The sequence below is a fragment of the Hippopotamus amphibius genome, chromosome 9 (genome assembly GCF_030028045.1).
Source record: "Hippopotamus amphibius kiboko isolate mHipAmp2 chromosome 9, mHipAmp2.hap2, whole genome shotgun sequence".
Lineage (NCBI taxonomy): Eukaryota > Metazoa > Chordata > Mammalia > Artiodactyla > Hippopotamidae > Hippopotamus > Hippopotamus amphibius.
This window is the reverse complement of record NC_080194.1, coordinates 46,357,967-46,370,424: the sequence shown is the minus strand read 5'-3', so window position 1 is coordinate 46,370,424 and position 12,458 is coordinate 46,357,967. Positions and strand designations below refer to the sequence as shown.

At 35.4% G+C, this 12,458-nt stretch overlaps 1 protein-coding gene across 6 annotated transcripts in view; it reads right to left on the bottom strand.

Annotated features, from left to right (window-relative positions):
- Positions 1-12,451, bottom strand: part of KBTBD3 (kelch repeat and BTB domain containing 3) — a 39,259-nt gene extending 26,808 nt beyond the window's left edge. For 3 of the 6 annotated variants that reach the window (XM_057748508.1, XM_057748509.1, XM_057748507.1), the window contains exon 1: positions 12,094-12,451. The gene's annotated coding sequence lies outside the window, so the exon portion shown is untranslated. Of the gene's footprint in view, positions 1-8,022; positions 8,200-12,093 lie in introns of all 6 variants that reach the window. The other 3 variants (XM_057748506.1, XM_057748513.1, XM_057748510.1) reach the window with 2 other exon arrangements.
- Positions 12,452-12,458: the final 7 nt, after the last annotated feature.

The following is a 12,458-nucleotide window of genomic DNA, read 5'->3' as shown; positions in this document are numbered from 1 at the left end:
CTTGCTGGTTTTGATGCCTGCTTTGCTGCTGCTGCTGGCCAAGGCAGGGAAGCTAATTCCTAGGTCTACCTATTGCTGAATGGAACCCCAGCCCCACTTACCTGGAAACCTGGCCAAAGCATCCAGGAAACAGGGCAGCTCAGAAACACTAGAAGAGTGCCAAGCCAGTGACTCTGTTCATCTGCAGAGCCCAGCTAGTGACTCTGTCTGACCAAGGAACTTAGTGCAGTTTTGCCTGATTCAAATCCTTGGCCAGCAAGCCATACCAGCTGTGAATGCTGTTACACATTGCTTCCAGATTGGGAAGCAAATTCAAAGCCTGGCCTAGGGCTGAATACAGCTTCCATGCCTGCCCAATCAGAAAAACTAACCAGAACACTCAGGAAGCTGTGTAGCCGAACCTATCACCCTGCTTATAACGGCAATGGAGCAGAAAGCTGGGCCAACGTGGCACCAACCAAAGGAAAGTAATAAAGCTCCAGTAACTTAACCTAAAGAAATGGAGATCTCTGAACTGTGTATGAAAATTTCAGAACAATCCTCTCAAAGAAGTTTAGTGAGCTTCTTTACAGACAATTGAACAAAATTAGGAAAACAGTGCATGAGCAAAACAAGAAGTTCAACCAAGAAATAAATACCATTAAAGAAAACCCAGAAATCCTAGAGTTGAAGAACACAATGACTAATCTGAAGAATTCAATGGAGAGCTTTAACATCAGACTTGGTAAAGCAGAAGAAAGAATCGATGCACTAGAAGACAGGGCATTTAAAATTATCCAGTTGGAGGAGAAAAAAAACGCAAGAGAGTGAAAAAAGCTTATGAGAGTCATAGGACACCATCAAAAGAATAGTATTTGCATTATGAGAATCCCAGAAGAAGAGAAAAGGACAGAAATTATTTTTAAAGCAATAATGGCTGAAAACTGTACAAACCTGGAAAGAGAAATGGAGATCCAGAGTCATGAGGCCCAAACAACCCCAAATAGTTTGTACCCAAAAGAGCTACTGAGACACATTGTAGTTACATTGTCAAAAGTCAGAGAAGAAAGAATTTTAAAAGGAGCAGAAGAGCAACACATCATATACAAGGGACCACCCCCCATAGACTAAGGGCAGATTTCTCAACAGAAACTTTGTAGCCCTGGAGAAAATGGGGCAATATATTTAAAATATTGAAAGAAAAAACCCCATCAATTAAGAATACTATAACTGGTAAAGCCATCTTTCAGAAATTAATAAGAGATAAAGACTTACCTGAATAAACAAAAACTGAGGAAATTCATCATCACTAGATCTGCCTTAAAAGAAATACTAAAAGAGAAGTTCTTCAAGCAGAAATGAAAGGATGCTAATTAACACCATAAAAAAAAAAAAGAATGTAAGTGTAAAATTAACTGGCAATGGTAAATATACAAAGTCAGATTTTCTAGTATTGTAATGGTGGTACATAATTCAACTCTAAAAGTTAAAAAGTAAACATTAAAAAGTAACTATAACTACAATAATATATTAGATGCACAATACAAAATATATATAAACTAAAACATCAATAACTTAAAATGGAAAAGGGGGAGAAGTAAAAATGTAGTTTATGTATGCTATCAAAATAATGTTATCAGCTTAAAGTAGGATGTTAAAAACATAAGAAATTTCCCAATAAAGAGCTTTAAAAAAAATTAAATAAAATTTTATGTAAGCCTCATGGTAACCAAAAAACAAACAAAAAACAAAACAAAAAAATCCTACAGTAGTTACACAAACTATTATGATAAAGGAGTCAAAGAACACCACTACAAAAAGTCATCAAGTCACAAAGAAGACAGAAACATAAAAAACAACACTACTAACAAAACGGCAATAAAAGTCTTTACCTGTTAATAATTACTTTCAATGTGAATGGATTATATTCTCCAATCAAAAGACACAGAATGACTGAATGGATAAAACAAAACAAAACAAAAAACCAAAAAACAAGATCTAACCATAAAATGACTACAAAAGATTTGCTTTAGTTTTAAAGACACACAAAGACTGAGAGTGAAGGAATGGGTAAAGATACTTTAAGCAAATGCTAATCAAAAGAAAGCAGTAGTAGTCATATTTGTATCAGACAAAAGAGACATTAAGCTAAAAATGGTCAAAAGAGACAAAGGGCATTATATAATGATAATGGAGTCAATTCACCAAGAAGATATAACAATTGTAAATATTTATGCAACCAACACCAGACTACTTAAATATATATATTTTAAAAAATACTAACAGAATTAACAGGAGAAATAAACAGGAATACAATAATAATTGGTGACTTTAACACCTACTCTCAATAATGGGCAAATCATCCAGAAAATCATTAAGGAAACAGCATTATTTGAACAATGTTATAGACCAAATGAACCTAATAGACATATACAAACATTCCATCCAACAACAGCATAATACTCATTCTTACCAAGTGCACACAGAACATTTTCTAGGCTAGAATATATGTTAAGCCACAAAATAAGTCTCAGCAAATTTAAGAAGACTGAAATCACACCAACTATGTTTCCTGGCCACAATCATATGAAACTATAAATCAATATCAGGAGGAAACCTCGATAATTGGCAAATATATGGGAATTAAACAACATACTCCTGAACAACCAATGTATCAAGAAAAAATTAATAAGAAAATTAAAACAGTACCTTGATGAAGTGATAGAGTAGCCTTGATATATATACACTACCAAATAGCTAGTGGGAAGCTGTTGCATCACACAGGGAGATCAACTCAATGACTGGTGATGACTTAGGGGGTGGGATAGGAGGATGGGAAGGAGTCGAGGGAGGGAGGGGATATGGGGATATATGTATAAATACAGCTAATTCAGTTTGTTGTACAGCAGAAACTGGCATAACAGTGTAAAGCAATTATACTCCAATAAAGAGCTTAAAAAAATAAAAGTATCTTGAGACAAGTGAAAATGGAAATACAACATACCAAAACTTATGGGATGTAGCAAAAACAGTTTCAAGAGGGAAGTTTATAGCAATATATATATATACCAAGAAAAAAATAAAGACTTCAAATAAACAACCTAATTTTATTAATTTTATATCTCAAGGAACTAGAAAAAGAACAAAAATAAGCCCAAAGTTAGCAGGAGTAAGGAAATAATAAAGATTAGAGCAGAAATGAATAAACGGAAAACAGGATGACAAAACTTAAGAGTTGGTTCTTTGAAAAAATATACAAAATTGACAAACCTTTACCTTGACTAATCCAGGGGGAGGGGAGAAAGAGACAGAGGGAAAGACAGAGACAGAAAGAGGCAGAGAAATTGAGAACCTAAATAAATACAAGCATAAATGAAAGAGAATACGTTAAAACTGATACCACAAAGGGTCATAAGAAACTACTATGAATAATTATATGCCAACTAACTGGACAACCCAGAAGAAATGGATAAATTCCTGGAAATGTACACCAACCAAGTCTGAATCATGAAGAAACAGAAAATCTGAATAGTCCAATTTCTCCAAGATTAAATCCATAATCAAAAGAAAAGTCCCAATGCAGAAAAGTCCAGAACCAGATGGATTCATGGGTGAAATTTACCAAATATTTAAGAAAGAATTAAGGCCAGTTCTTCTCAAACTCTTCAAAAAAAAAAAAAAAAAAATGAAGAGGAGGGAATACTCCTACTAAACATGTTTTATGAGACCAACATGACTGTGGTAACACAGCCAAATAAGGCCACTACAAAAAAAAAAAAAAAAAAAAACCCAACAAAACAAAAGACCAACATCCCTGATGAATACAGATGCAAAAATTCTGAATAAAATACTAGCAAACCAAATTTAACATTAAAAAGATCATATCCCATGATTCATCCCTGGGATGCAAGAATGCTTCAACATATGCAAATAAATAAAAGTGATGCATCACATTAATAGTAAGATAAAAATCATATGATCATCTCAATTGATACAGAAGAAGCATTTGAAAATTTAACACCGATTCATGATAAAAATTCTCAATGAACTGGGCATAGAAGGAAAGCACTTCAACATAATAAAGGCCATATATGACAGCCCCACAACTAAAAATATACTCAATGATGAAAGGATGAAAGTTTTGCCTCTAATGTCACAACCAGGATAAGAGTACCCACTCTCACATAGTACTGGAAATTCTAACCAGAGTAATCAGGTAAGAAAAACAAATAAAAGACACCAGGTTCAGAAACAAAGAAGTAAAACTGTCTCTGTTTGCAGATGACATGATTTTATATATAGAAAATTCTGAAGACTCCACCAAGAAATGTTAGCACTAATAAATTCACTAAAGTTACAGGATACAACATCAACATACAAAAATCAGCAGATTTCCATATGCTAACAACAAATTAACTAAGAAGTAAATGAAGAAAACAATCCCATTTACAATAGCATCAATAACAACAAAATACTTAGGAGTCAATTTAACCAAGTAGGTGAAAAACTTACACATTGAAAACTACAAGACATTAAGGACAGAAATTGAAGAAGACACAAATAAATGGAAAGATACCCCATGTTCATGGACTGGAAGAATTAATATTATCAAAATGTCTGTACTACACAAAGCCACCTATAGATTCAATACAATCCCTGTCAAGATTTCCAAGGTATTTCTCACAAAAATGGAAAAAAAAAAATCCTACTATTCATATGGAACCACCATGGACACCAAACAGTCAAAACAATTCTGAGAAAGAACAAAGCTAGACACATCACGTCCTGATTTTAAACTACATTACAAAGCTATAGTAATCAAAACAGTATTGTACTGGCACAAAAACAGACACATAGGCTTATGAGAACAAGAGCCCAAAAGTAGACTCAAACATATATGTTCAACTAATGTTTGACAAGGAAGCCACAAACTCAATGGTAAAAAGTTTCTTCAGAAAATGGTGTTGGGAAAAATGGATAGTCACACGTAAAAGAATGAAACTAGATACCTATTTCACAATACCCACAAAAATTAACTCAAAATTGATTAAAGACTTAAATGTAAAACCTGATACCATAAACCTCCCAGAAGAAAAGTAGGGAATAAGCTCCTTGAAGTTGGTAATAGCAATGATTATTTTGGATATGACACCTAAAGCACAAACAACAAAAACAAAAATAAGTACAGCAAACTAAAAAGCTTCTGTACAGTAAGTGAAACAATCAACAAAATGAAAAGGCAACCTATAGAATGGGAGAAAATACTCTCAAACCACACATCTGATAAACTGTCATTATCCAAAATGTATAACAAACTCATACAACTCAATAGCAAAAAATCTCCAAATAATACAATTAAAAATGGGGAAAGGACTCAAATAGACATTTTTTCAAAAAAGATATTCAAATGGTTAACAGGTACATGAAAAGGTATTCAACATCACTAATCAACAGGGGAATACTAATCAAAACCCCAATATATCACCTCACACTTGTCAGTATGGCCATTGTCAAAAAGACAAGCAAAAACAAGTGCTGTTGGGGATGTGGAAGAAAGGAAAGAAACCTTTGTATACGTTTGTTGTGAATGTAAACTGGTACAGACAATATAGAAAATAGTATGCAGGTTCCTCAAAAAATTAAAAATAGAAGTACCATATGATCCAGCAATTCAACTTCTGGGTATATATCAAAAAGAAATCAAATCACTATCCTGAACAGATATCTGAATCCCCATTTCAGTGCAGCATTATTTACAATAGCCAAGAAATGGAAACAACTTAAATGTTCATGTGTAAATGAATGGATAAAGAAAATGCCACACACACACACACACACACACACACACACACACACACACACACACAGGAAACTTATTCAGTCATTAAAAAGAAGGAATCTTGCCAGTTGTGACAACATGGATTGACCTTGAGGGCATTATGCTAAGTCAGACAGAGAAAGACAAATACTGTATGATGTCACTTATATGTGGGATCTAAAAATCCAAAGTCATAGAAATAGAGGACAAATTGGTGTTAACCAGAGGTGGGTGTGTGTGTGTAGGGGGAGAACTGGGCAAACATGGTCCAAATGTACAAATAACTAGTTATAAGTTCTGTAAATGTAACATTCAGAATGATGACTATAGTTAATAATATTGTATTGAATATTTGAAAGTTGCTAAGTGAGTAGACCTAGCATGTTCAAATCAGAAGAAAAAACTATAATTGTATGTGGTTATCATTCAGCAATACATACATATATCAAACCACAACGCACATCAAAAATACAATGTTATATATCAATTATAGCTCAATAAAACTGGAGGGTGGGGAGTTAAACATATACCATTAACTACCCAAGAATGAGACCTGGGCATTTATCCTAGAGAAACAAAAACTTACATGGCCATAAAAACCTGTGCATAACTTTTCATAGCAGCTTTATTTATATAGTCAAAAACTGGAAACAAACAAAACGTTGCTCAATAACTGAATGAGTATACAAACCGTGGTACATCCATACCATGAAGCATAACTCACCATTAAAATGAAACAAACTAGTATATACAAACGTAGATGGATTACAAGGACACTATCATGAGTGAAAAAAGTCAATCTCAAAAGGTCACACATTGTACGATTCCATTTCTATAATATGTTCGAAATGACAAAATTATAGGCATGAAAAAGAGAGTAGTAGTTTCCAGGGATTGAGGACTCTGTTGTGGCGGGTTGGGAGAGGTGGACATGCACAAAGGAGACTTGACTGTGGCAATAGTTACAGGAATCTACACAGGTGATAAAATGACATGGAATTATACGCACACTGGACCAATGTCAAATCCCTGGTTTTGAATTTGGACAATAAGATATAACCACTGGGGAAACTGGATACATGTAATCTCTCTGTACTATTTTTGTAACTTCCTGTATATTTGTAATTATTTCAAAATAAAAATTAAAAGAAAAAGACAATGATATATAAATTCAAATCAGAAACTATATTGACATTACAGTTTTATTCTTGTTCAAAACACTTAGAACATTCAAAGAAAATTTTCCTTTATTTTTGGTATAAGTGATTCCTCAGTTTTCAAAAATAAGTTGAATGTAAAACAAAACAGTTAAGAGGTATCCAAACCTGAGACTTTCAAGAGGGTAAAAACTATATTTCTTCATAGTGGCATAGGTCTTGAGAACATCAACTTAAACTCAACCACAAATTTTTTATATTAAGTTCATTGTCATTAAAAATATGAATATAATTTGGATCTGTGTTGGATTAAATCAATTATTGAGTCTCACTGTTCATGAATAAGAATTAAATCCAATGATGTAAGTATAAAGAAATTCTTATCACTACAAAGATAGTCACAAAAAGCAAACTTTACTAGAAATTTTCAAGTATTCTCAAATATATTTGGACCACACATAGCTATTCACTTTTATAAAAACTGTTAAAAAATAGTCTGCCACGTATACTCAACACAGCATGACAAATCCAAAGTGGACAAACCAATTAAACTGTACTGCTGTGATGCTTGAATGATATTAATATTAAATTAATGTTATCAAATGGTATATAAATATTAATGGTTAAAATCAATAATAGCACACAGACAATAACACTATTAATTGTTAATTATTAAATCTTGGTAAAAGATCTGTAAGGCAATTTTTTTCCTCCAAAATATTCTGTAAATTCAATATCATATTTCACTAATTTTAAGACACTTTTTCACACTTATTATATCTGAAATTGATAGGTATCTTATAATCACTTTAGTTAAATAGCAGTCATAACATATTTGTCATTTTACGTGTATGTGCATCAAAATGTGAAGGATGTGTATCAGTGTCTGGGAAGAAAACCCTGAAGATAAAAATGGACACTCATTTAAGAAATGATATATCATTAATGCTCCTGATAACAGAGAACAATATTATGTAGAAAAACATGGACATTGAAACTCTGAGTTGAAGGTGAATTAGAAGAGTTACACTCTGAATATTAGCATCTCAGCTAATTAATTTTGCTTACTTTTTTTCTTAATGTGTGTACAAGGTTGATAGGGGTTTTTTTTAAAAAGGGCTTTCCGCAGTACAAAAAATTCCAAGTCATGAAAAGCTGTGTCATAGTTTAAATGGCACTTTTTTTTTCTTTCTTAGTAGCACAAAAACCAATCTTGATTTTATAAGAATGCATCTCAGCTTCAACCTACAGAATGGGAGAAAATATTTGCAAACAATGAGACAACAAGGGCTTAATTTCTGAAACATACAAACAGCTTATACAATGCAATATCAAAAAACCCCAAACAACCCAATCATAAAATGGGCAAAAGACCTAAATAGACACTTCTCCGAAGAAGACATACAGATGGCCATAGGTACGTGAAAAGATGCTCAACATGGCTAATTATTAGAGAAATGCAAATTATTAGAGAAATGCAAAACTACAATGAAGTATCACCTCATAATGGTCAGAATGGCCACTGTCAAAAAATCGACAAATAACAAATGCTAGAGAGGGTGTGGAGAAAAGGGAACCCTTGTACACTGTTGGTAGCAATATAAACTGGTGCAGCCACTATGGAGAACGGTACGAAGGTTCCTTAAAAAACTAAAAATGGAATTACCTTATGATTCAGCAATCCTACTCCTGGGCATATATCCAGGAAGGACAAAAACTCTAATTAGAAAAGATACATGCACCCTTACGTTCATAGCAGCACTATTTATAATAGCCAAGACATGGAAGCAACCTAAATGTCCATTGGTAGATGAATGGACAAAGAAGATGTGGTGTGTATATATATACATATGGTGTGTGTGCGTATATATATATATGATGTATATATATGTATTTATGTGTATATATGTATATATATAATGGAATATTACTCAGCCATAAAAAAATGAAATAATGCCATTTGCAGCAACATGGATGGACCTACAGATTATTATACTAAGAACTAAGTCAGACACAGAAGGATAAATATATCCTGATATCACTTACATGTGGAATCTAAAAAATGATACAAATGAACTTATTTATAAAACAGAAATAGGCTCATAGACATAAAAAACAAACTGATGGTTACCAAAAGGAAAAGGGGGGGAGAGATAAATTGAGAATTTGGGATTAAAAGATACACACTACTATATATAAAATAAACAACAAGGAATTACTGTATAGCACAGGGACCTATATTCAATGTCTTGTTTGAAAAAGAATATATATATATATCTGAATCCCTTTGCTGTACACCCAAAACATTGTACATTAGCTATGCTTCAATAAAATAAGTAAATAAATAAATAATTAATACAAATAAAAATGAAAATAAAAAATAAAATTGCTCATGTCAATGTCACCACACTACCATCTTGCAGTCAAATGCTAACTTCTCTCCCTTCATCTTATTGACCTCTCAGAAGTATTCACATTGTTAACTAGTCCCCCTTCTTTTCTGTGCCACAACACTTCTCAGGTTTCTTACCTCCTTCTCAGTCTAATTAAGGAGGCCTATAGCACTGTGATTAAGAGCATGGAATTCTAGACTTATCTCTGAAGACAGGCTGGTTCAGGAGTACTTACTGCATGGAGAACAGACAGCAAGAGAATGTTTCCCTTTCTTGAGCAAGATAGAAAACTAATCAGCATTTCAGGTGAGAAATAATGGTGGTTTAGACTAGAGGCTGGAGATGGAGAGAAACAGATTTTAGCTCTATTTTAGAAGTAGAATCAATAGAACTTTGGGATAGATCAGATACAGGAATTAAAGGAAAAGGGGAAATCAAGGTTTTGCAACAGAATAAAAAGCTAACGAACGTTACCTAAAAAAATCACCAACCTTAGAGATGACCTCATTTGATGCTTTTCCATTGAAACTGATACCTGGGAGAGGTTATGTGATTTACCCAAAGTCACACAGATAACTAGTGATAGAACTGAAAACAGAACACAGGTCTCTCAGAATCCTAAGAAGCCACAGATCACTATCTGGAGAGATGACTAGTATGCACAAGCTTGCTGAGCTGTCATTTTAGTCCTTCTTCCCCTTAACCAATGTAATAAAAAATACTGTAATACATTTTGGGGTTTACTGAATATAGTTAGGCAAGCTATTAACTGAACACTTTATATTTCCTTAAGAAAAAAGTGAGGGAAGTAAAGTAGACAGAATACAAATATCAGTATTAGCTCACGAAGAGTAAACTCTATTGTAAAAGTTCATCAAAAACATTTACTGAAGTATACTATTTGTAAAAGACAAGGTATACATGAAATCCTCCTCGAACAGTTTACGTTCTAATTTGCAAGATAACACATGTATAAATAATTCAGGCCAACAGAAGAGTTGTCATAATGCAGTACTAGAATAATCGCCAAATGAATTATATAGACCGTATGTATATTTTTAAGTACTCTGTGGTAGTCCTTTAGAAAAAGTAAGGCTTGAGCTAAGCCTTGAAAGACAAGTTAGAATTTTAAAAGTCTATAGGGAAGGGGATAAAATTAAACAAACCTACAGAGTGTCCACTAGGGTACTAGGCTCAGGGCTGAGGGCTACGGAGTGAGAAGAGTGAGCTTTTTATATATGCTCTGTGGAGACATTCTCTTTGGTAATGACATTTGAGCTGAGACCTGAATGACAAAGAGGAACAAGGAATGTGATGATGGGAGAAGAGAACATTCTGAGTAGAGAGAGTAAGAACAAATAACCACTACACTACCTACCCGTATTAGGCTCTATAGATTGATTACACAGAGCTTAGCTGAATGATAAAGAGTGGACCATAAATTCCTAAACCTGAGTTTAAATAATTCCACAAGTTCTCTTTCTCATCTCAGTTTCTCCATCAGTAAAAATTACTGCATAGAAAAACATGTGAGATAATGGACACAGAAGTGTTTTAGAAACAGAAAAGTAAATATATCAAAATTGTAAAAGTCAGTTCAAAAAGACAAGAATGGAAATGCTTTAATATGATGCTTAGATACATAAAGTTAAAAGTGGAGAAATGAGTTACAATCACTGTTGGTATGGGTATCAGTACTTTATACTTTACACATCTTCACGTTTTCTCTTATTGTAGTTTTTTATACGTTTTATCTTCTTTGTCAGATTGTAAGCAGATAGAGCACCTGACACGTGCTTTTAGTATTAGCTAAATCAATATATGAAGCCAGTACTTCATTTTACATACAGCCCTTTGAGGATTTGTGTTTGTATGTGTTCAAGATCCCATTTACTTTGCAAATGACTGGAGGGGGCTGATGATATGACGAAAAGTTAACAGAAACAAAGATGAAAACAGAACAGAACCTATCTTAAAGAGGATGGAAATAAGCCGCAGATAACTGTGTTAATTACTACTGCTGGCCTTTAGTTAACATTCCCTGTCAGCCAAATCGGCTGAATCCCACAGTATGGCATTTAATCTACCACAAAGTTGGGCACTTATACTCATCTACAGAGATCAACTTCTTCCTGGACCAAAACTCGCAAGGATCGTTGATCACCAGCAAATAACTGAGCAAAGGCACAGAGTAACTATGAAGGGCTCCTAAAATTATTTAACTTGGAACCGCTGCTTTCAAAGCAAGGACCTCTTATAACAGTGTAACCACCGGTGCCTCAACAACAGAATCCTCAGTTTTCTCCCTAGAGCTCTGGCCCAGGCTTGGCAGTCGCAAAAACAGCACCTGAGTCACTTTATGGCCTCAACACTGCTTAGCTGCGCGCTAGCAGCCTTGGATTCAGGCAGGGTCCGCGCCCTGCACTGGGGGCAGCGCAATGTCCTGTCCCCAACCTTCGAAGGCAGGTTTCAGGAGGGGCTACTAGGGTTGGAAGTGTCTAGGTGAGCTTTGGCCTAAGGGGGTGGGGGAGAAAAGCAACTCAGGACAGCGGGAAACAATTCCTGGGGGCACCATGCAGCCCCCTTCCTGCCACAGAAACCTCTCCCGCCCCGGAATACGAAGGAGCAGCATTAGCAGCCGAAGCCAAGAAAATCCTCTCCTCTGTGGGTCACAGGGGCTGATCCTGGTCCCCAGGAATAAGACGCTACCATCCCTCTCCTCCCTCAGAGCCCAGAAATCACCCACCTGGAACTGCAGTCTCCGAAGTCTCCACCCCAGTCTCTCGGCCTCCAGAAGCCTGACTGCGATTGGCTTGCACCTCTGTCCCGTTATCTCTTCTCCAAGTGTGAGTGGCGTTCTATACGCTCTCGGCCTTTGTCCCTCCCTTCGCTCGCCTCCGAAGCCACGCCCCACGTGACGGTCACGCGTTGCCGCAAAGCGCAGAGGAGGGTCTCCGCTTCCGCTCCCAGGGGAGGAGGCGGCAGAGCGGGTGGCGGGGAAGTGAGGGCTTTAGGCGAGCAACTTGCCGTTGACGTAGCGCGACGCTCCGCCCCCTCCGCACGGGCGCCGGGAGGAAGTGGGTGGGGCCCCGTTAGCGTCCACGCCATCAA